General features: G+C 39.0%; 1 protein-coding gene across 4 annotated transcripts in view; it reads right to left on the bottom strand.

Annotated features, from left to right (window-relative positions):
- The window catches only part of WDR89 (WD repeat domain 89), a 38,040-nt gene extending 19,111 nt beyond the window's left edge, over positions 1 to 18,929 (bottom strand). The window contains exon 1 of one of the 4 annotated variants that reach the window (XM_055304250.1): positions 18,628 to 18,929. The gene's annotated coding sequence lies outside the window, so the exon portion shown is untranslated. Of the gene's footprint in view, positions 1 to 18,108; positions 18,418 to 18,627 lie in introns of those variants that run through there. The other 3 variants (XM_055304251.1, XM_055304252.1, XM_055304249.1) reach the window with 3 other exon arrangements.
- Between the last annotated feature and the right edge of the window lie 6,643 nt (positions 18,930 to 25,572).

Here is a 25,572-nt window from a genome sequence, read left to right as displayed (position 1 = left end):
GCCATAAAATGAAAGAAGTCTTGAGTCCCCCAGTCATCACATGAAAGGCTATTTGGTCACCAGAAAAACCTACATCCTACTTTACTAAGGAGTTGTGTAGACACCTGCAACATGTAGTTTAAAAAAGTGCAAAACAAAATGACCTGAACCTCTTAGTATCTATCATTCACCTTTAATTCTTTAATTCAAAGAGAATTAATACGTTACATGAAAAAAGAAAGAAAGAAAGAAAGAAAGAAAGAAAGAAAGAAAGAAAGAAAGAAAGAAGAAAAGAAAAGAAAAGAAAAGAAAAGAAAAGAAAAGAAAAGAAAGAAACAAACACCGGAATTTCAGCAATTACTTTCATTTTATTTATTTTTTGTTTGTTAAATCCAAGTTAAACTAAATATAATATTTAGAGAAAATGTATATCATCCTGCTTTCATAAAATTATTCCTATTCACGTTTTTGCTCACTCTATCTGTATATATGCACAGAAAAGTCTCTAGAATAATGTTCATTAGATGTATTTCAAATATCTAGAGTAAGTGTGTGTGTGTTGCCTTCCTGGTATTTTTCTATGTTGCTAAAATTTTTACCAATGATGATATAACCTTATAATAACCCCATAAGTACTGCTATGTTCACTAAACTGATGAGAAAAGCACAGCTAGGGGATCCCTGGGTGGCTCAGCGGTTTAGCGCCTGCTTTTGGCCCAGGGCATGATCCTGGAGACCCGGGATGGAGTCTCATGTCGGGCTCCCTGCATGGAGCCTGCTTCTCCCTCTGCCTGTGTCTCTGCCTCTCTCTCTCCTTGTGTCTCTCATAAATAAAATCTTAAAAAATAAAAATAAAAAATAGGGATAGCCTATGTTACCTGTATCATAAGCATATATCATACTTATTTTTTAAAAGGGTGTAGGCTGGGACACCTGGTGGCTCATCGATAGAGCATCTGCCTTTGGCTCAGGGCGTGATCCTGGGGTCCCAGGATGGAGTCCCATATCAGGCTCCCTGCAGAGCCTGCTTCTCCCTCTGCCTCTCTGCCTCTCTCTCTCATGAATAAATAAATAAATTATTTTAAAAAATAAAAAATAAATAAAAGGGGGGTAGGCTATATCAGGAGAGCACCTGGAAGGAGTAGCTACTAATGTCTAATGACATGTGCCAGTGGCGAACATGAAAAATCTCATGGTAGCCACAAAATCTCTATGCTGGGTATTTAAAGAGGCTTATTATTTATCAACCATATCTAATGTCAGCCTATCTGAAGCAAAATTGCACAAGCAAATCTTAGGAATCTGGTTATTAATGTTCATTTCAGAAAACCTGGAAGATTGAAATAGTCATAGTCACTCCATTATCAGTATGTCTCAGAAGAGACAATACCTTGGGATAAAATGCATGCACTGGCTTAACTTCAGCAGAACGTCTCTCAGAAAGCATTTATATCAGAAATTTAGAGAAATTTGTGTGTATATTTTTAAACTAACACAGAATTGGCTTTGAAACAATTTGCCAAAGAGCCATTTGTTTTAAACTGGGAAGAGTGCTGAATATTTAGTGGAAAGTATGCTAAACTGACATCTGCTACAACTTCATGTCATTTTAAATATCATATTCATTAATGACTAAGACTTAATGTCTTTGTAAATTAATCCTGCTTAGTGAGTCTGAATATGCTATTCTTATTCCTATGAATGTTCAAGATATTGGTTGCAGCAACATATGGCATCTCATACACTAAAATTCTTTGGGAAAGCACAGTTTTTAAAGTGCAGGAATCTGTTACCAAGGAAAAGGGGGAGGGGGGGAGGGAATGACACACATACTTTCTCAAGCTGTAGAAGATATAACATTGAAGTATCTTTTTAAAAACAAAGGCATTTTCCTCAATAACATCCTGAGATATCAAATTTCTCAAGTAAATCTTCCACCCAAAGTCATCCTTTGAAGGAAATCAATGAATGCTCTCCTTCTTTCAACAAGAACAATCAACTGTTTTTGCCTTTCCAGAACAACCAGCTGGTTAACCAAATACAGAGAAAAATCAAACTTCCCCAGTCACCAGATGTCTTAATTTGGAACAGTTAGTAGCAATGTGGAATAATCCAAAATTTTGAGTTGGTACTATATGTTTACTATTTCTTTTTTTTTTTTTTTTTTTTTTTTTAAATTTTTTTTTTTTTTTATTTATTTACGATAGTCATACAGAGAGAGAGAGAGGCAGAGACACAAGCAGAGGGAGAAGCAGGCTCCATACACCGAGAGCCCGATGTGGGATTCGATCCCGGGTCTCCAGGATCGCGCCCTGGGCCAAAGGCAGGCGCCAAACCGCTGCGCCACCCAGGGATCCCACTATTTCTTTTTCTAATTCTGAATAGACGCTTTTAAAAATTAAGCAAATGTGTTCCCCTTAATAGCTGCAAAAAAAAAAAAAAAAGGTAGGGGGATAAAAAGAACCATTGTCTATAGCCTATAACAAATTGATGTTAACATCAAAGAATCAGCCACTTGAATATTCTGTGTTATAGTTAGAAATTGATACATCATTAACTCAAAAGTCCTAAAGAATTACCCTATTCAATAATTCAAAAACAATTCCTGAAGGACTGACACGTCAGGCCTAGAAAAGCACACTGGATACAGTAAAGAACGTAAGTAAAGTCCCTGCCTTCATAGAAGGCAGTGGGGTGACAGACAGCCATACAGACAAATAACTAAATGTAATAATGAAAACAGTTGAAGTGTTATGAAAAATAATATTGCTTAAGGAAAGAAAAATGAGGCAGGAAAGGCCTTTTGGATATAGCCATTAAAGGAAAGCCTCTCCCATGAGGTGACATTTCAGCCAAGACAAGAAAGAAATGAGGGAGCAAGGTGTTGGACTGTGTAGGCTTAAGAGCCTCCTGGGCGGAGAGTCCAGGAGTGATAAGTGCAAGTGGTCCACAGCAGCTGAAGCTGAGTAAAAGAAGGAAAGTGGTATAGGAAATAAAGTCAAAGAAATAGCTGGAAATAGATAAAGAAATGTATCTTAAAAAAAACAAAAAAAAAAAAAACATGATCTCAGATCATGGGATCAATATCAGCTTTATAATGGGATCATGGGATCAGTATCTAGCTTTATGCTCAGTGGGGAGTCTGCTTGGGATTCTCTCTCTCCCTCTGCCCCTCCCCCAACTCATAAGTGTGCTCTCTTTCTCAATATAAATAAATAAATCTAAAACAAACAAACGGTAGCTGGAGCCAGATAAGAGCTTTGCAAGGTCAAAACTTTAGATTTTATTTTCAAGTGAAAAAGAAGGCTGGTTGAGAGCAAATGAGAGACGTTTGTGGAGGGATTCCTCTGGTTGCTGCCTGGAGAACGAACGGACCATTAGGGCAGGAATGGAAGTAGTGAAAAGGTTTGTGCAAAATTGTGGGCAAGGGATATAAAAGTGGAGAGAAGTGGCTGGATACAGGCCATAATTATGAAAGAAGAATAAACAGAATTTCCTGAGACTACAAAAGGGGTATGAAGAAAGATGACAAAGACGCATGAGGCTTCAATTTCTGGCCTGAGCAACAAAGCCAATGTTGGCATGTTGCTTTTAAGAAAATTAGAAGATGATTAATTAGACAATTAGACAAGTATCCAATTGTTTAAACAGTCTTTACTGATCAACTGTGCTATATTATTAGTATACTGGAATTCTAAATGGCAATAAAAAACCATATTCTACCAGTCCATGCAACAATATAGAAGAATCTCAGAATTGTTTAGTGACAGAAGTCTGACACAGAGGAATACTATTAAGATTTCATTTACACAAAATATAAGAACAGACAAAATAAGTCTATAATGGTAGAAATCAGAATACTGGTTATCTTTTGAGGGGGATATGGATTGGGAAAGAGAGAACTCTGCGGGTGGTGATTACGCACAGGTATATTCATTTGAAAAACAAACAAACAAACAAACAAACAAACCATTATGGAGGACAATGACCCCCTTCCTCCACCATGATTCTCATATTGAGTGAAAAGCATCAACAGTTGGTGAAGGAAGAAGACAGTGTTGAGAAATCCTTTATTTGGCATAGGAAGCAGGGTCTGCTAAAAGTTGAGAAGGAACAATAAGGAAAACTCTTCAGCATACCAAGCTGAACACTAAACACAAGATAATTAACAGCCCATAGCTGAAGAATTTCAAATCTGTAGTGGACTGAAGGTAACCATAGCAACAACAAAACCTAAACCAGGGCAGCCCTGGTGGCTCAGCGCTTTAGCACCTGCCTTCAGCCCAGGGTGTGATCCTGGAGACCTGGGATCGAGTCCCACATCAGGTTCCCTGCATGGAGCCTGCTTCTCCATCTGCCTGTTTCTGCCTTTCTCTCTCTCTCTTTCTGTGTCTCTAATAAATAAATAAAATCTTAAAAAAAAAAAAAAAAAAAAAAAACCTAAACCAGCTCACCTACAGATTACACTATTCAATCCCAAAGACTAACAATCTGACAGAAGCAGAGAGGTGTCTATTTCTGGGAATAAATATTTACCTCGGTGTCTACTATTCTACATATGACGCCCAGAATTCAATTCCAAAAGAGAGAGAGAGAGGGAGAGAGACTAACACAAGCAAGAAAAAAAACAACGAATTGTCAAGAAATGAGGTAATGAACTGAAAAGATGTAAAAAACCCAGATAATAGACTTTAAAATGACTATAAATTGGCTATTAAAAACAAAACAAATCAGTAAATGTTGGCAAGAATGTGAAGAAACTGGAATCCCTATACAATACTGGTGAGAATGTGATATATAGCAACCTCTGTGAAAAACAGTTTGGCAGTTTTTCATAAAAAGTTAAACATGTTCATGCAAATATTTGTATAGGAATGTTCATAGTAACATTATTCATAATACTAAAAGAGTGTAAACAACCAAAATGTTCATCAATGGACTAATGGATAAACAATATATGGTATTTCCATGCAATGGAACACTATACTGGGCAGCCCTGGTGGCACAGCAATTTAGTGCCGCCTGCAGCCCGGGGTGTGATCCTGGAAACCTGGGATCGAGTCCCACATCCGGCTTCCTGCATGGAGCCTGCTTCTCCCTCTGCCTCTCTCTCGCTCTCTCTGAATGAATAAATAAATAAATCTTTTAAAAAAAGGAACACTATACTGCCATAAAAAGGAATGAAGTACTATTAAATGCTACAACATGGATAAGCCTTGAAAACACGATGCTAAGTGAAAGAAGTCACACACAAAAGACCACATATTGTATGAATCCATTTATACAAAATGTCTAGAAGAGGCAAACCTAGAGATCAAAAAGATTAACGGTTGCCAGGGGTTGTGGGAGGGGCAAATTAGAAGTGACTGCTAATAGGTACAGAAAAACTATGTAAGTCAGTGGACCAAGAATGACATTTTTAAAGTATTCAAAGGAAAGGAAAACTTGTCAATACAAAACTTTGTACCCAGCAAAAATATCTTTCAAAAAAGAGGGTAAAAGAAAAACCATGAGACAAAAGCTAAGAAGAATCACTGCCAGCAGAGTGCAAAACAAGAAATGCTAAAGAAAGTTACTCAGCCACAGTAGTACTGGAAATCTAGATTGACATGAAGAAATAAAGAGAACTGAAAATGATAAACATGAGGATAAATTTAAGACTTTTTTCTTTTAAAGATTTTATGTATTTATTCATGAGAGACACGCAGAGGCAGAGAGAGACATAGGCAGAGGGAGAAGCAGGCTCCATGCAGGGAGCCTGATATGGGACTCGATCCCAGGACTCTGGGATCACGCCCTGAGCTGAAGGTAGACACTCAACCACTAAGCCATTCAGGCGTCCTTTTTGTGTCTTTTAAAAATTTTTTGGATTGCTCAGTTGGTTAAGCATCTGACTCTTGAATTCCATTCAGATCAGGACCTCAGGGTTGTGAGATTGATCCCTGCATTGGGCTCAACATTTAGCATAGATTCAGCTTGTGATTCTCTCTCCTTTCCTTCTGCCCAACCCCCCACCCCCCACCCCTGACCCGGGTTGGGCACAAACTCGCTCTCTAAAATAAATTTTAAAATGTTAAAAATTTTCTAAAAAGCAATTGACTTTTTTTAAAAAAGATTTTATTTATTTATTCATGAGAAACACAGAGAGAGAGGCAGAGACATAGGCAGAGGGAGAAGCAAGCTCCCTAGGGGGAGCCTAATGTGGCAATCGATCCTAGAACCCTGGGATCACAACATGAACCATAGGCAGATGTTCAACCACTGAGCCCCAATTCCTAAAGCAAAAAATAGTAACAATATATTACAGTATTATTAAAAGTCAAATATTTGACAGCACTAGTAAGAGGATGGGAGGGAAGAAATTGAAACATACAAAAGGTTGTTACAACATAATTAGGTATGATATTATTTTAAGGTAGACTTTATTACACAAGTTAAAAGAAGTATATTGTAAACCCTAGAGCAACAACTAAAGGACAAAAGTGGCAACATTTTTTTAATTTTTTTTTTAAATTTATTTATGATAGTCACACACACAGAGAGAGGGAGAGACATAGGCAGAGGGAGAAGCAGAAAAGTGGCAAAATTAACAAACCAATAGCAGAGGTGCACATGGGTGGCTCAGTGGCTTAAGTGTCTGCCTTTGGCTTGGGTCATGATCCCAGGGTCCTGGGATCAAGCCCCACTTCAGGATACTTGCTCAGTGGGGAGTCTGCTTCTCCCTCTCCCTCTGGCCCCTGTTCATATTTGCTTGCTCACTCTCTCTCAAATAAATGAACTAATAGCAGAAACAAAATGTAATGATAAAAATAAAAGGCAAAAGAAAAAAGGAACAAATAATTGAAGAGAAAAATAGAAAATCCAAAAATACTTAGCAAGATAGATTTATATCCAATCATATCAACGATTACATTAAATATAAATGATCTGAAAACCTCTTGAAAGGCAGAGATTCTCAGGTTTGTGAAGGGGAGAGGAGAGGCAAGACCCAACTATATGTTGCCTAAAATAAACCCATTTTAGATATAAAGTAGGTTAAAAGTAAATGGATAGAAAAAAATATGCCATGTAAACACTAATAAAAGAAAGCTGCAGTGGCATATTAATACTAGACAAAGAACAAAAAATTCACTCAAAATAGATCATTGACCTAGGTGCCTGGGTGGCTCAGTCAGTTGAATGTCGGCCTTTGGCTCAGGTCATGATGCCAGGGTCCTGGGATTGAGCCCCACATCAGGCTCCCTGCTCAGCAGGAAGCCTGTTTCTCTCTCTGCCCTTCTCTACTGTTTGTGATCTCTCTCTCTCACTCTCTCAAATAAATAATAAAACCTTAAAAAAAAAAACTGACCATAGACCGACATGTGAGAGCATGAAGTACAAAATTCCTGGGAAAAAATAGGGAACCTATGACTCTAAGTTAGGTGGATATTTCTTAGAATACAAAAAGTATGTACCAGGGTTGCCTGGCTGGCTCAGTAAGAAGAACATGCAACTCTTGATCTCAGGGTCATGAGTTCGTCTCAAATGTGGTGTACAGATTACTAAAATAAATAACTTAAAAACAAAAACCACATACCAGAAAACAAAATTTTAAGTAATTAAAATTTAAAACTCCTGTTTTTTCAATAAGAGTGATATAAAAGATAGTTCATAGGAGAATTTCATAGTTTAGATAGCTTGCTGAAAGGTGTTATGTGTGGTGTGAATGTGGGAGTGCCTTAACAGAAGTAAGCTCTTTCATAGCCGTACTGAACCAGCAGTAGCAGATACAGCTGTAAGGTATGGAGGGATATCTTCAGGCTCCTGGATCTAATTTTTGGTTGTAGTAACTTAGAAGTCAGTGAGAGCCCTTATGTTTTTACTAAGTACCGTGAGGGCGTTCCCTTCCCTTTCCTACAAAAAGGAAAAAGGGTAGCTGATAATTTGGGTGTTTCAGGTCAGGTGGATTTATTAAGCTTTCCTTCAAGGTCTTAAAGACCAAACTATCTTGATTATCCCAAATAATAGGGTATATGTGGAATACAGGGGGCTGAACCATTAAGGAGAAATTTGGGATCCAATTACAAAACCAGCTAGCCCAAGAAAATTCTGGAAGTGACATTTGGTTTTAGGGTTTGGAAAGTTTAAAATGCCTCAAAGCTTAACAGGATCTGGTTATAGTCTTTAAAAACTAGATTAAATGCCCTAAGGGGGGTGTCTGGGTAGCTTAGTTGGTTAAGCATTGGCCTTTGACTCAGGTCATGATCCCAGGGTCCTGGGATTGAGCCCCGAGTTGGGTTCTCTACTAAAGGGGAGCCTGCTTGTCCCTCTCCTCCCTGCTCATGCTTGGTCTTGCTACCTCTCTCTCATATAAATGAATTGACATCTCTTAAGATAAGTAAATAAATAAATGTTCTAAATATTGAACCTCAGTTTGGGTAAATTGCCTTTTGAGACCTTATGTCCTTTAATGGCTAAGAGTTTCAAGAGGTAAACTCTCTTTCTGTGAGAAGTCTTGGGAGAGGAAGCAAATAAGAAAATCAGCCATATATTACAGTAATAGAGCCTCCAAAGAATTTGTCATTTAAGCCAGCCTTTAAAACTTGTGAGAAGACTCTCAATAAAGCCCTTGAGGTATGATTGTACAGGTATGTTCTTGTCCTTCCCAGGTAAAGGCAAAAAAAACAAAACAAAACAAAACAAAAACACTATCCCTATTAACAAGGACCTTAAAAAAATCCACTCCATAAGTCAACTAGAGTAAAAAAAATATGCCTCCAATAGGGACAGATACCAATAGCATGTGGGGATTAAGGATGACTGGATAATAGCAGGGATTTATGTTGTTATTTATTGCCCTAGATCTTAGACAAATCTCTATCCTCAGCCATTGGATTTTTTATGGGCAAAATAGGATATTACAAGAAACAGTTGCAAAGACTCAGATGATGAGTCTTTGAGCCGTATAGAGTCCTCTATTAATAAGTCTTATGCCCTGTAAGGTTTATTTACAGGGTATTGTTTTTTCTTGGGAGAGTTTTCTGAGAGGTCAATCTGGGTCTTAGTGGGAGGGGCACTACCAATTCTGTCTATGTCTGTTGAGGATTCTTCTCAAAGTTCAGGTTATCAGGATTAATAGTGGGGATGAATCCAAAGTTCAGACTTACTTGGTTTGCAGAATGTGAGTAAAGACAATGGGGGTTGAATTTTCCTGAGTGGTGGATTCAAACTCAAGGGTTATTTGCCTTTTTTGAAAAAAAAAAAAAAAAAAGGCAGTACTAGTTTTCTCCAAGAAATCTCTTCCTAAATGTATGGGAACTAAATCACTGAGGAGAAATGGGTAATTCACCTGCAAAGGTTTGGTAAAAATACAGGGGCTGAGAAATAGGCACATATTGTGGTTTAAGACTCTGTACTCCCACTATTTGAATATGTGGTTTAAGACTCTGTACTCCCACTATTTGAATATATGTATTATTTAAAGGAAAAGACTGACTCTGTACTCCCACTATTTGAATATATGTATTATTTAAAGGAAAAGACTCTTTAATTGTAGGGGAGTTGTGTACTGATAGTGTAGCTCCTATATCAATTTCTAGCAATCCATTTTCTAATGGCCAGGTTTTTTTGCAATAATGATATAGTCTAGTAAGATGGATTTGGAATTTCTATTTGTTAAAGGTAAAGACTCAAAATCTTAGTTGTCTTTTTTCTGCTGTCACGTTCTATGGTGCAAGCTAATTGATTATCCAGATTGACAGCCAGGAGTACACACTATCTCCCATTCTATGTGTGTTCTTTTGACCAACAGAGACAAGTCCCTGTTTACACCATTTATGAACATGAAATTAAAAGCCACCCAAGTGGGGGCACCTGGATGGCTGAGTCAGTTAAGCACCCAGCTTGGTTTCAGCTCAGGATCTCAGAGTCATGAGATTGAGCCCCGAGTTAGGCTCCCCAATCTGTGCTGAGTCTGCTTCAAATTCTGTCTCTCTCTCTCTGCCTCTCCTCCGTCTCACACATGTGAGGTGTACTCTTGGTCTCCTTCAAATAAATAAATCTTTAATAAATAAATAAAGCCACCTGAGTAGATTCAACACTATGGAAAGTCTAGGATTTTTAAAATTGATTTTTGGAGTCTGCTTTATTAGTCACAGATTTGCTAATAATTCTCTAAATTTTCACTGTTAACCAGTTATCCTGACACTGGGTATCTTGCAATCATGTCAACATATCTCACACAATCAGGCAATATTTTATAAATATTTATAATTGGATAAAGATACTTTCCTTTACATTCTGAAGTAGATTCACTATTTAATACTCTAAATTGGGTGAATGTCCAAAAGGTATCTGCTGAAATAGAAATCAAAATAATGGCAAAAGCCCTAAGCATAAATATTTATAGCTTTATATTTGTGTAAACATACAGTAGGACAGATGAATTCTCTTTAACTACTTTGTGCCACATTGTAAGATCAGAATCTAGTTAAATTCTAAACTCATTTCCTCTCTTCTGAACAGAGTGAAATCCTGATATCAGAGAAATAACCAACAAAAGGCATAATTCTTGAACCGTCCTGCAAAAAGCCGGATATGAAGAGAAAAAAAATTTCACACTTACTTTATAGATCTGATGTGAAGGATAGAAAGGATTGGAAATAATATACTGTCAATTATAAGTTTATTAAACATATGAAAATGTTGAGCTTAGACTTAAGCTATCATACTCTTTCAATACTTGCCTTCCTTGCCCCTGGAATTAACTACTACTGCCATCTAGCAAGAGGTCCAAAAATTAAGAGAATGGGGGGAAAAAGTCATTCAGAACTTAACTAGAAAATCTAAACAAGAAGATGCTTTAACTTACTAGTAATTATTGAAATTTCTGTTAACCATGATAACAGAGATTGAATTTTTCCTAGTTGTTCTTTCTTCTCTTCCCCAAGCAAATTATCACCTCTTTGTGAAATTCTAGATTTTTACCCTCAATTGTAATCGCTCTCCAAAATTTCAACTCCATATACTTAATGTCTGCCTAGACCTCTACCCCGAACATGCTGTCAAAACTTCAAATTCAATATACACAAAATATAACTCAAATACCTGTATTCTTTATCTGTTAACTATACAATCTTCTCAGTCATCTAGGCTCAACATCCCAGAATAATCTTTGACTAAAGGAAGTCAAAAGACAAGATGCAACTAGCCATAAAGGCTACCTTGAAAATCACCCACATATCTATCTCATCATTGTCCACCCTGCTATTATCCTCCTCCAGTTGTTCATTACATCTCATCTCCACTGCAATGGTCTCTTGTATAGCCCTGACTTAAAACAGGACAGGAAATACTTGATTTAACATCTAATTCCTGGAAAAAGATGGCAAGAACAGGACAAATTCTTACTTCCCACAAGAGAAAGATCATATAAAAAAGTTTTGTTCTTAGGAATTAATTTCACATTGTAAAAAGTACTGATATTCAGCATGACATGAAGTGGAAAATAAAAGCAAATGTGTGATTTCACCAACATTTCTTAAGGACATAAAACTAAATACTTTCATAAAGCATCATATACATTCTTTTGCTCTTTCTGAATTTTTTCTTATACTGACCCTCAAATGATATAAAAGACATATTTTACAAAGCATTTTTAAGTGGCTATTCAAATAAAGTTGTTATTAAAATTCTCATCTGCATTAAATGAAATGAATCAATGTCATTCACACAACCAAGCAACATACAGTTAAAATATTTAAAGCATATACATGTGGAAAGTCTTAATACCAGCAGAGATTTAAGATAAAAAGCAATATCAAATGATGTGAAGTCCAGCATAACTTTTAGTTGCCCGAACATGCAAATGCTTCTAAGCATTTACAAGGTTAAAAAATGCAAAATATTATCCGCTATAAGACACTAAATTTAAAATATAAGCCATAACCTAGGCTTTTCTGGTTCTATTATTTCACGGTCATACTCAATGGATGATATTGAATAAAATCAGAGACAGGAATTTTTTTAAAGATTTATTTATTTTAGGGAGAGAGAGAGCAGGAGCAAGCATGAGCAGGAGCGGGGGAGGGACAGAGAATCTCAAGCTGACTCCACAGTGAAGAACCCAATGCACGGCTCAATTTCCTGGGGCTCAAACTCAGGACTCTGAGATCGCCACCTGGGCTGAAACCAAGTAACCTACACTTAACTGACTGTGCCACCCAGGTGCCCTAGAGAAAGGAATTTACTTAATAGGGTTTGTCAGGCACTGTTTGAAGCATTTCACGAATATGTACCCATTTAATTCTCATAATAGCCTATGAAGTACTTATAATTATCCCATTTCATAGAGGAGACAAGGGAAGCACAGAATGGTTACCTGTAAACAGCTCATGATTACAGAGCTAGTAATTGCAGCCAGTACTCCAGGCAGTTTGGTTTAAAAACTATTTCTGCTACAGTTCAAGGAATAGTGAAATTCTTAGTGGAAAAACTGGTGAATCCAAATTAAAGTGTAGTTAATAGTATCATATCAATGTTAATTTTTCAGTGTTGACAAATGCACCATAGTTATGGGAGATAGTAATATTATGGGAAGTTTTGCAAAGGATTTATGGGAACTCCTCACAACTACTTTGTAGATATAAGATTATTTCAAAATAAAAGGTTTTAAGAAAAAAAACAAGGAATGGTGAAACTCCTTTTCAAAAAGCCAAAAGGTAATAATGATCATAATGAATGCCCACAAAGAGAACAGAGGCATCACTTATCAGTATACATACTAACACTAAAGAACATGTAAAAGGAATATTTTAACGCACATGATAAACAAGTAATCTACATTATCAGGAAAATAGTTTTAATTATGATGGCACACTAAGCTTATTAGTCTTTGGAAGAAGTTTCCTTTAATTTTCCTACAAAACTGTATTGTTATCAAAGCAATGACATTTAGAGACTAATATTAACATTAAATTAAAAGACTTGCTAGAAAGGATTATCATTTTTTTGGTCTAGTCAATTTACGAAGAGCCAAAAACTGGGTAGAGCTTTAAAAAAAAAAAATCACATGAACTAATGGAGTTCACAACAGAATTAATGCTAAATTTGAACCTTTTAAAGGTACAAAGATAGGAGCCCCTAGGTGGCTCAGTCGGTCAAGTGACTGCCTTCAGTTCAAGTCATGATTCCAGGGTACTGCTCAGCAAGAAGCCTGCTTCTCCTTTTCCCCCTGTCCCTCCCCACCTCATACTCTCTTCACTCTCTCAAATAAATCAGTAAATCTTTAAGAAAAAAAAAAAACAAAAAGGTACAATAGATCCTTAATATGACCTTAATAAAAGAATCACATTTTGCAAAGGACTATGGTATTTGTCATTTTATCAGATTTTCACAACTGTGAAAGGAGAAGTAGTAGTATTCTTATCTTACAAATAAGTAAACTAAAGCCCAGAAAGTTAAACATTTTGTATGATTTAGATAGAAAAATCTGATTCCAAGTACTTCTTCTATCACATGGTGCGGCCAACAATTTTATGCTTTATACTTTTCAAGTTGTTTCATAACATTTAATGCTTAGCCAAGAAATCTGGAAAATAAAGAATACATAATTAAGGTTATGATCCTTAAAATGTTAAGAATTTTGTTTAAAATCTTTTTGTAGGGGCAGCCCCGGTGGCTCAGGGGTTTAAGCGCCACCTTCGGTCCAGGGCGTGATCCTGCAGACCCGGGATCGAGTCCCACATCGGGCTCCCTGCATGGAGCCTGCTTCTCCCTCTGCCTGTGTCTCTGCCTCTCTCTGTGTGTGTCTCTCATGAATAAATAGATAAAAATCTTAAAAAAAAAAAAATCTTTTTGTAAAAAAAAAATAAAATCTTTTTGTATGATGTACAATTTATCTAGCTAAAATGATGAATTCAAGAAAAAAAATCAGTATTTAGAGCTAAGTTAATCCATACACTTATCATGATGAGCAATGAGGATAGAATTGTTGAATCACTATATTGTACACTTGAAACTAATATAACACTGTATGTTAACTATCCTGGAATTAAAATTAAAAAATTTTTTTAAAGATTTTATTTATTCATGAGAGAGAGAGAGGGGGAGAGAGGGGGAGAGAGAGAGAGAGAGAGAGAGAGAGAGAGAGAGAGAGAGAGAGGCAGAGATAGGCAGAGGGAGAAGCAGGCTCCATGCAGGGAGCCCGACGCGGGACTCAATCCAGGACTCCAGGATCACACCCTGAGCCAAAGGCAGGCGCCAAACCGTGGAGCCACCCAGGGATCCCCAAAATTAAAATCTTGAGTAAAAAAAACTAGGTGAATACAATTTTATTTTTTAATACAATTTTAAATGCTTAAATGTGAAATAATGTGACCCTAAAAAGTATTTATTTTTCACGAGTTAAAAACAAAAATCAAAGATGAAGATTAAAAAAAAAATCAGTTACAAAAACCAATAAACAGTACTTTGTAGCCTATAAACTGCATACTATACCTTCATATCCCTTTATCACGTGGCAGATTGTCCACACTGGAATCATAAAGATGACCTAAAACTAGTTTTGCAACCATTAGTTTGACCTCCATTTTGAGGAAATAAAAGCACCAATGTAAAGAAATTGAAATAAGATTTTCTTTGGAAGAAGATAATTTGTGAAAAAATATTGTAGAATTTTTCCTCATTCCCATTTTACCAAGCATGAATAGTTCAAACTCAGACCTTGATCTGGTCTCTTGGATACCATGGATATAAGGATCCATCCATGCCTGACAAAAGTCCAAGATGCTGCTGGCTAAGTGCTCAAAGAAAAAGTCAAAAGATGCTGCTGGCTAACTGCTCAAAGAAAACAAAGAAAAATGGCTGCATTACATTGTTATTGGCCTGTACAACCAGACTTGGTCAGGGCCAAGGATGTGAAACTTTTTCCCTCTGGACCTGATGATAGCATTGGTTTGGAGCCAGCTAAAAAACTTTATTCAAGAAGGCTGTCTAGAGGTGTTTGCATACAATGGAGAGTTCACAGGGTAAAGGCTGGAAATTAAGGGTAGAGAACAAATCTTAAGCAGCTGGGTTAAGTACTGCCCATCGTAGCAGACAGTAACTCATCGCAGATCATCAGTGAGGCACACAACTAGACATTCGTTAGATGTGGCTTTGTGTCAGAGTTCTAGCCCAAGTAGCATGAGAAAAAGTAACGCAGGTCACTTCCAGGCCTGGCCCATATAAATGTGCCATATATACTTCTTCCAACTTCATACAAAAACCAGAGATCTTTACTGAATAGTTCTCACATACTGGATACCTATTCAGAGTTAGGCTCTTTTTCATAATCTTATTCCAACATATCCAAACCAAATGGTTAACAAACTCAACTCATCAGATCCTGTCTCCTAATTATGATTTCCAGATAGACATAAGAACAGTTGAGTTATTTTCTGAAAATATAACAAAAACCTGATCAGAGATACTGTCTTGCTGGGGGAATTGGAGAGTATCAATGATGAGGGATTGTCAATCCAGTACTCCATGAAGCCTAGTGCATATTTAGCCTTAGGAGCAAGGAGACCCAAAGTCTTTATCTGTTACTTAAATGGCTTCCTTATAATGAATCCCCATCATTTGAGGTCACACTTCTTAAACTAGGGCACACACCTATGACTATAGTAAACTGGCTATTAGAAGAAGCCACAAAACAGTCTAAATCCCTAGAACAGTAACGTTATAATGTGACAATTCAGAAGACTATCAAATACGGGCATATTGTGAAGCTGAATACAAAAGTCACATGAATTTTTTTTTTAAGATGTTATTTATTTATTCATGAGAGACACAGAGAGAGAGAGGCAGAGACACAGGCAGAGGGAAAAGCAGGCTCCATGCAGGGAGCCCGACGTGGGACTCGATCCCGGGTCTCCAGGATCACGCCCAGGGCTAAAGGCGGCGCTTAAACCGCTGAGCCACTGGGGCTGCCCCCTGATCAGACTTTAACTTTTTTTTTTAAATTTTTATTTATTTATGATAGTCAGAGAGAGAGAGAGAGAGAGAGAGGCAGAGACATAGGCAGAGGGAGAAGCAGGCTCCATGCACCGGGAGCCCGAAGTGGGATTCGATTCCGGGTCTCCAGGATCGCGCCCTGGGCCAAAGGCAGGCTCTAAACCGCTGCGCCACCCAGGGTTCCCCTGATCAGACTTTAAACTGCACTGGAATAGGATCTACTTTACCCTTCTTTATACCCTTTGTACTAAACTACAAGATGGCCGCTGAAGATATCTCAATCCTAATTCCTATGAATGTTTCCCTACATGAAAAGGAGTTTTTGTAATTAACATCTTGAGATGGAGAGATTATTTTAGATTATCTAGGTGGAACCTAAATTGAAGCACAACTGCCCGCATAAGAGGAAGGCAGAGGAAGATCTGACTACAGAAAAGACAGTGTGATGATGGAAGCAGAGATAGGAGTGATATGCTTGGAAGATGAGGGCACCAGAAACCAAGGAATATATGCAGCCAGCAGAAGCTGAAAAAAGCAAGGAAATGAATCTTCTCTTCAGAGCTTCCAGTAGGAACCAGAACTCAGAAAAGTAGTTATGTGAGCTGAGCTACTTTTGCTTTATGCTATCTACATCAGTCTGTAATACAAATCATATGACTAACATATCTGTGTTTACAGGAAACACTGTCCTGAACCCTTGATAAATAGATAAGGGGGCCATCTAGGCTTAAGAGTATTTTGGGAGCTTCCAAACTGGTCAACAAGTGCAGACAAGTGAGGAGAGAAGTGTGCCTAAAGAGAGCATGGAAGCTTATACCCTCTTGGCATACCTTGCTCTATGCATCTCTTCCATCTGGCTGTTGGGTCATATACTTTATCATGTCCTTTAATAAGATGATAAATATCTGTAAATCGGTCAAGTCACTGGTGGAAGCTCTTCAGGCAGGGGTTATAAAGTTGTAGAGCTGAAGTGATGCAACCAGAGCCCCTGCTAACATCATCGTTTGTGGATGTTGAAGAACATCACGGACACCTCATATTGGAAGTGTTATTCATCAAGCCAGATGATGGAAAATTTGGTTGAAAGCATCCTGGCTTCTCTCAATGGCCTTCCCATTCCTAATGAAATGCTACATAAATGATTTATGTAGCCTGAAAACTCAGCAGGATGAAAACATGGCAGATTAAACGGGGGAAAAAATCTTAAAAAAAAAAAAGGTAGAAAAAAGGTAGTTCATACGTGGTACTAGGCTGCATATACCAGTTTTGTATAAATAGAATATATAAAACTACATATATAAAATTACCTATCTATGCTACCTATGCTATTTAACACTTGTCTGGCCTCAGGGGAAAGAGTTTGAAGAAGCAAGGACACCCGGGTAGTAAACATCAGTAATTTATACATTCTATCTACTCTCTCGTTTTGATCCTTACAACTCTAGGAAGTATTCATGTAGTCATGTCTGGTATTGATTTCAATTCTGCAGTTGAGGAAGCTGGGGCTCAGAGGCTGACTTGCCCAGGTAAAGGTTAGGAAGGAAATGGCTCCTGGTCCAAGGTCTCCTACTATGAGGAGTTTACGTCGATAATATCAATTCACTTATAAGTACGTTGTTTTAACCTCTAAAATAACGTCAAGTTAGGAAAGAAAACACGAAAGAAAATTGCAACATCTTGCAATTCAATAGCGTAATATTCCTTTAAAAGATTTTATATATTCGAGGGCAGCCCGGGTGGCCCTGCGGTTTAGCACCGCCTTCAGCTCAGGGCGTGACCCTGGAGACCTGGGGATCGGGATCGAGTCCCGCGTTGGGCTCCCCACATGGAGCCTGCTCCTCCCTCTACCTGTGTCTCTGCCTCTCTCTTTCTGTCATGAATAAATAAATAATCTTTAAAAAAAAAAAAAAAAGATTTTATTTATTCGAAAGCGAGCGAGCCAGAGAGAGATCCAGGAAGGGGAGCAGCTGAGCCGAAGGCACTCTTAAGTGACTGAGCCACCCAAGCGCCCCTTTAATAGCATATTCTACTTTCAGGTCTTTGGAAACCAAATGCCACGCTCAAGTTTAAGGAGACAAGCTGAAGACAACATGTGGAGGAGTTACCAAGCAGTCTGTTTCTTCACGTGAAAACGAGGACGGTAATAGTCCCTACCCTTTAGATTGCGGTGTGAATACACGTCAAGTCCTTGGCGCGGCTGGTCTCACAGCATGCATCCTATTATTACAGGACGTCGCCTCCCAAATGAAAGTTTGCTTTCTGACCCCGAAAACGAACAAACTCAAGACCTAAGAAAAATGCGAGCTGCGGGAGAGAGAGAAACCCAGGTCCTGGGTACTATACCCTTCCTCGAACTCTGGGCGATGGGCGCTTCCCTTGTACAGAGACGTGACCAGGACGCAGTGAGTGGGGCCGGCGACAACGACACCAAAACCCAGCCCGCGGGAGGGCCGCGGGGCAGAGCCTGCGCGGATGTGGCCCAGGGGCTCGCACCCCGGCCCCAGAAGCCCCAACACGTGGCCGCCTCCGCCCGGCCGCTCCCCACGTCCCTCACAGGAACTCCCGCCAGAGGATCAGCGACGACGGCCTTCTAGGCTCAAGCCGCACCGTCGCCGTCGGCCCAGAGAACGACCCATCCCGACCACGAGCCCCACCCGACCCTGCGAGTTGTACCTCCACCGCAAGCCCGCAACGCGCGCGGGAAGAAACGCGAGCTCAGCCTCGGTGCGCGGCGGACGCCCGGAACTCCACCCCCTACCTCTCCGATAGGGCAAACGCGCAAAGGAAGATGCAGAGCATTGGCCGGCCGCAGAGAGGCGGCCCTCTCTGGGTGGAGACGGGTGCGAAAGGGAAGGGGCGGGGAGGAGCGACGGCCGGCCGGGAGCCAGCCTCGCTCCGGATTGGACGAGAGCAGGACGTCTGCGCCTGCGTAACCCAGTGTACGTAAAGCGTCGCACAGGACCGACCCTTTTTACGTTTCGTTAACGGAGGTCTCCGCGACTCATTGGTTGTGACGAACGCTTGCGTCTCCTGGCTGCGTGGCCAATAAAGGGCGAAGAATAAAGCGGGTTCCGCCTCTTCCTCGGCCTACTGAATCCTTCCGTTGACGTTAGGCAACGTGAGTTCATTTTTGCTCTTAGACGCGGTAAGCTTCCACTGAGAGCCAAATTCAGGTACAGAATTGTCGTGGCTAAGAAGCATCTACCGCGAGTAAGAAGTACTTAATAGGATGTTTCAACGTCCACTTACTCTCAGAACTTCCAAATATAACTTCAGTGTTGGAATGCAAGGAAAACAGTCCTTAATGCCCTTTTTTGTGTGTGGCTGTATCATTGGCTGAAAAAGCTATCAATTTGAAAGTAGCCCCGCCTACGCCCCAGGGCACTCTGGGATTTGTAGTCCAGACGCTCAGGTCTTGTCGCTACTGAGTTCTTGGTTATTGGTAACACCCGCTGACGTTTACTGTGGTTTTGAAGCGTTCCGTTGCACTTTTTTATCTTTTCGCTGATCAGCACCGATAAAGCCAAAGGACACTTTAGGGAAACCGAAAAGACTTCATTATGTGTTTATGAAGATAGTGTTTCAAGCATTTTATAACTTGTGTCGGACGCGTTGTGCTAGATATTCCGTAAATACGGTACTCAGCTATAGTAAGATTCTTGGTTTGTAAAATTTTTGCTATTACCAGAAAACGGCCTTTGATTTTCAAATTACTGTACATTCGAGAATATTTGGAAAGTGCTCTAAATTTAGCAGTTGTATATACTATTTTGGCGTGGGTAGCAGCTGCTTACCTAGATAGGTGTTGTTAGGACAGGGAGCAAAATTGGCCGCTGTCTTGACAGGAAGATGGTGCTGTAGTTAAAATGTCACGCGTGACCAATCTCAGGTTACACGCATTGTGTATTATTCAAGATTGTATCATGAAGCCCATTTTCAGCCTTTATGGAAACATGTTTCTTTAAGGCCGGCTTCCCCACCTTCCTTGCATCGTGAACTTTTAGTTCTCTGAGCCCATTTAGTAATATTTTATCACTTTTGTGTTTGGCAAAAGTAGAAATCAATTTGTATACACCAGAAGTTTTTCCTGAGTGGTCTTTTCCCTCTCGTCAATTTTTCCCTATTTAATATGTAATACAAACTGTTTTATTAGTGTAGGAAAAAAATGACTTGTGATATATAATAGTTCTATGTTCTGGATATGAAATTAAGTAAATTTTATAGGATTAAAGCCAAGCAAAAACTGCTTTTATGATTGGTGCTTGGAATTACTGCATTTTTGTTGAAAAAAATCGAGTTATTTTTATGATTTTTTGTGTCTTTCTAAATGACAAGAGAAGGTGTCAGGTTGTAAAGGAAACATAGAAGATACGATTTATTTTTATTTTCAATAAATGAAGAGCCATACTAGGTGTAATCACCACTATCTCTCCTTTTAATATACTAACTGATGTATTAAGGAAATCTATGAATACAAAAGTCACCCTGAAGCAAAAATTTAGAATTATCAGTTTTAATGTCTCTCTCTGCCTGCTGCTCCCCCTGCTGTGCTCCTTCCTCTCTCTGTCAAGTAAATAAATAAAATCTTAAAAGAATTTTAAAAAGCGTTAAAAACTGCAGATGTCAAGATCACTACTGTGGTGAGCAGTGTTTAGCAGAATCATGAGCACATTTGACTAATCTGTGTTAATTGTTCTAAGTGCTCACTCTTTTGGAAGCTCCTAAAATGTTCCACTTAAAGAGAAAAACCTTAAATAGTTATTTGCTCAGAATTTAAAAATAGAAATTGAAAGGTATACCATGATGCCTTTTAAGATGTGAACCTTGGAATCACTTTTATATCTATTGGGAAATAGGTTAAGGTCTGAAAATGAGCTAACTGCAATGGGAGTCTTGAGATGTAGAAAGAGAATATTACAACTCCTGTTTGCATTTATTTTTTTTTATTTTTTAAAGTTAACTTGTTTTTAAAGATTTATTTATTTATTCATGATAGATATATATATAGAGAGAGAGGCAGAGACACAGGCAGAGGGAGAAGCAGGCTCCGTGTCGGGAGCCCTACACGGGACTTGATCCCAGGACTCCAGGATCGCACCCTGGGCCAAAGGCAGGCGCTAAACCGCTGAGCCACCCAGGGATCCCCTGTATTTATTTTTTAATGTCAACATTTTTCTTTCCATTTTTGTGTTTTAAAAGATTGTGCACATGATATAACAGTATAAATTTCTTGAAATCTAGCTATCTAATTTAGAGTGAATGGTAAAAAATTTGTGAGCAAAATAGTCTGGAAGTGTTAAAAAATTATTCATGGTACTTATTATTTTTTTAAAGTCATTTTGTTGTTTTTTTTTTTTTAATTTTTATTTATTTATGATAGGCACACAGTGAGAGAGAGACAGAGACATAGGCAGAGGGAGAAGCAGGCTCCATGCACCGGGAGCCCGACGTGGTACTTGATCCCAGGCCTCCAGGATCGCGCCCTGGGCCAAAGGCAGACGCCAAACCGCTGCGCCACCCAGGGATCCCTCATGGTACTTCTTAAAGACAGACTTTATGCATGGGAGCTACTGTGGCGAATTTGATAATAGGGGAGAGAGATTGAACTCAATTCTGAATACACAAGTAGGAATTTATAGCCAATGAGCAGGGTGTGGGAGTCAGTGGATGGGAAGTTACTAAAAACAGGCTAGAGTAACCAATCACCTGGGGATAGTCAAGGATGAGGAACCCAATTAGATATGGTTAAACTAACTTAGCATTCTTACCAGAACTGCACAGTACAAGGGAGGACATGGGAGCCCAAGGTCAGGCCTACTCAAAAAGATAACAAGTATATATGTATACCTCCAGAGAAACTCTCCTATATACACGCAAAAGTATTTGTATTTGCAATTAAAACACAAAATCCAAATTGTACCTAATTCTTAGAAATACTCATGTTAAATCACTGTATTACGGCTCAATCAGAGAAACAGAACCAGTAGGAAATATATATTAAGAATTTTGGTGGAAAAAAAAAGAATTTTGGGGGGCACCTGGGTGGCTCAGTGGTTGAGCATCTGCCTTTGGCTCAGGTCATGATCCCAGGGTCCTGGGATGGAGTTCCACATTGGGCTCCCTGAGGGGAGCCTGCTTCTCCCACTGCCTATGTCTCTGCCTCTCCCTGTGTGTCTCTCATGAATAAATAAAATCTTAAAAAAAAAAAAAGAATTTTTTGCAGGGCAATTGAGTGGCTCATTTGGTTGTCTGACTCTTGATTTTAGCTCAGGTCATGATCTCAGGGTCCTGGGATTGAGTCCCATGTTGGCTCTGTGCTGGGCATGGAGCCTGCTTAAGATTATCTCTTTCCCACAGCCAACCCCCCCCCCCCCGCCCCGGCCTCCTCACTTGAGCTTGCTCTCCCTGGCTCACTCTTAAAAAATTCTTTTTTGTAAAGAACTGACTTGCACAACTTTTGGAGATGGCTAGGGGCAAGTCTGAAAATTGTGATGCTGGCTGTCAGGATGGGCAAGCTGGAACTCTCAGGCATAAGCTGAAGTTGTAGTCCACGGGCAGAATTTCTTCTGGAAAACTTCAGTTTAGCTCTTAAGGCCTTTCAACCAATTGAATCAGGCCCACCCAGGTTAGCCAGGATAATTTTTTTTTTTTTTTGCCAGGATAATTTTTATTTAAAGTTTAGTGGGGATCCCTGGGTGCCGCAGTGGTTTGGCGCCTGCCTTTGGCCCAGGGCGCGATCCTGGAGACCCGGGATCGAATCCCACATTGGCTCCCGGTGCATGGAGCCTGCTTCTCCCTCTGCCTGTGTCTCTGCCTCTCTCTCTCTCACTGTGTGCCTATCATAAATAAATAAAAATTAAAAAAAAATAAAATAAAGTTTAGTGATTATGAATGTTAATTACATTTACAAAATGCCTTCACAGCAACATGTAGATGAAGAACTTCAAATCATTCATTTGAGAGTAGAGGGCCAGGGAGGGGGAAGGTGTCAGGCTTGGAAGTCATTCCAGATAACCATATTTGACATCGTGTCTTCTATTTGTGGGGATGGATTAGTATAAGCATATACAATGCACAAACCAATCCCATTTACTACTTCCTGTAAAATACATCTAAAAAGAACAGCCCTACTTTAAAACTTCATTCCAGCCTGCTTCTATAACTCCCTGCCTCATTTGCCTGTCTAGTCCTTGAGACCTTGGCCTAAGAGCTTACATTTGAAGCCTCTGGCTTCATTCCGGAGAACCATATTCCTTTGTCCAACTCTCGAATCCCAGAGCTTGGGAACTTGAAGGTTTCCCAATAATACATAAGACCTATGCCTAGGCAAGCATGCTTTACCATGTAAGAAGTACTTCCTGGCAAGCTCTGGAGGTTTTGAAAATGTCAAGACTGCCAATGAAGCCAGAGGGTGGGTGGTAGTGAGGACATTCTGTGACAAGTGCCAGCTACTTTATGCCAGTTTATACCATGACAAACTTTTTTCACTGGTGGTATTTTACCTCAGTTTTAAGATGGACTTTACTATTACTCTTTTTAGTTTAGACTGACAAAAGTTGGAGAAGAGGCAGGACCAGTGTTGGAACACATAATTAAGTTCATCAAAAACAGCACCTCCTGCCCGAAGACCTCTTGACAGGGTTGCTTAAAGTGAATTGACTAGTTTAAGCCCTTTCTCTTCCTGCCACTTTAAAGTTAAAAAGAATGAACAAATAGTAAAATAGCATACTAAGTGGATGAAGAGGAGAAGAGAAAAATGCCAGAGTATTTGACAAACTAGTCTTTCGGTCTTTTATTTAAGAATTAGGATTATAGTTTATTTTTTTTTATTTTTAATTTATTTATTTATTTATTTATGATAGTCACAGAGACAGAGAGAGAGAGAGGCAGAGACATAGGCAGAGGGAGAAGCAGGCTCCATGCACCGGGAACCTGACGTGGGATTCGATCCCGGGTCTCCAGGATCGCGCCCTGGGCCAAAGGCAGGCGCCAAACCGCTGCGCCACCCAGGGATCCCGGATTATAGTTTATTTTATCCAGAGAAGTATGCTTAGGACTGAAACAAACAGCTTGTCTTAATTGCTATAAAACAAATTCACTTTTGTCTTGAATAAGATATGAAAGTGCATATTTGCCCATGCATGCAAAGTGTTTCGGAGCTTATGGCAAGATTAGCTCTAAATGGGCATAGCAAGAGTTCGTTATTAAATTGCTAAGGTGAATGCCACTACATATTTACATCCTCTTTTTCTGCCTCCTTGCATCCAATTTATATTAATTCTGCTTTTCAAGTTACTTACTTTTAAAAACTGTTCAGTTTGGGAAAGTTCCATCATACCAAAAAGTAGAAAAAATGGTATTACAAACCCTTAGGTATATGACCCTATTGCCCAACTTTAACTGATGGCTAAACTTATTTATATCTATGCTTGGGCCCACATTCCTGTCACATACTCTATCCCCGACATCATTTTGTGTATCTTTTTGTATCTCTAAATGATACGGGGTTTTTTTCTCCAAACATAACCTCAATAGGCAGATATTTTATTTTGTTTATTTTTTAAGATTTTTATTTATTTATTTATGAGAGACACGGAGAGAGGAAGAGACATAGGCAGAGGGAGAAGCAGGCTTCGTGCGGGGAGTCCAATGTAGGACTTGATCCAGGGCCCCAGGATCACAACCTGTGCTGAAGGCAGATGCTCAACCACTGAGTCCCCCAGGTGCCCCTAAATCTTAGGATTTTTATGTGATTTCTAACTGATGTATGTGACGGTATAATACAAAATCTAGGGTAGCCTGGGTGGCTCAGTGGTTTAGTGCCACCTTTGGCCCAGGGCCTCATCCTGGAGACCTGGGATCGAGTCCTGCGTCAGGCTCCCTGCATGGAGCCTGCTTCTCCATCTGCCTGTGTCTCTGCCTCTCTCTTGCTTTCTCTCTCCCTCTGTGTCTCCCATGAATAAATAAAATCTTTAAAAAAATACAAAATCTATTTGAGCCATAAAAGAAATGTGAAAGCCTTCTGTTTTTTTTTTTTTTGTAGAGTTTCTGGAACTTTTAGCCCCTCATAGTCAAATAGTAATGGTGTTTGTACTTATTGTCTACATCTTTTTGGATTTACTTATTGGATTTGCCTATTTACTCTCTCTCCACTTCTATCTAGAAATTATTTAGGTAAAGGTTGGATTTCATTTTCTAAGCATTATATTAAATTTCCCTGCTAGATAATACAATATCCTAAGTTGTGCCGAACATTATAAAGATAGATCTGTTTGTGATTGCCAGCAGTCTTAATATCTAAGCAATAATATCATATTGCAACAAAGTCGTGTTTTCTTCATTTTAAAAAATATGTGGTAATGATGAAGGAGATAAAATTCACAGTGAGAGTCAGCAGCTTGAATAAGTTTGTAATTAGATGATTACAAATGATTACAGATGATTACTCTCAGGCTGATGAAGTGAAATGTTAGAAAAGGAACATTAAGTAGATTAAGTCTCAGTCATGAATATATTAATGTAGTTAATTAGCATTTTCTCACCTTTGAATTCAAATCTTGAATATAGGTACTTGATAGTTGTTGGTTTTTACTACAAAAGTAACTATTTTTTAAGTGA

This window comes from Nyctereutes procyonoides, unplaced genomic scaffold (genome assembly GCF_905146905.1).
Source record: "Nyctereutes procyonoides isolate TBG_1078 unplaced genomic scaffold, NYPRO_anot_genome, whole genome shotgun sequence".
NCBI lineage: Eukaryota > Metazoa > Chordata > Mammalia > Carnivora > Canidae > Nyctereutes > Nyctereutes procyonoides.
This window is presented reverse-complemented; position numbering and strand designations above follow the sequence as displayed.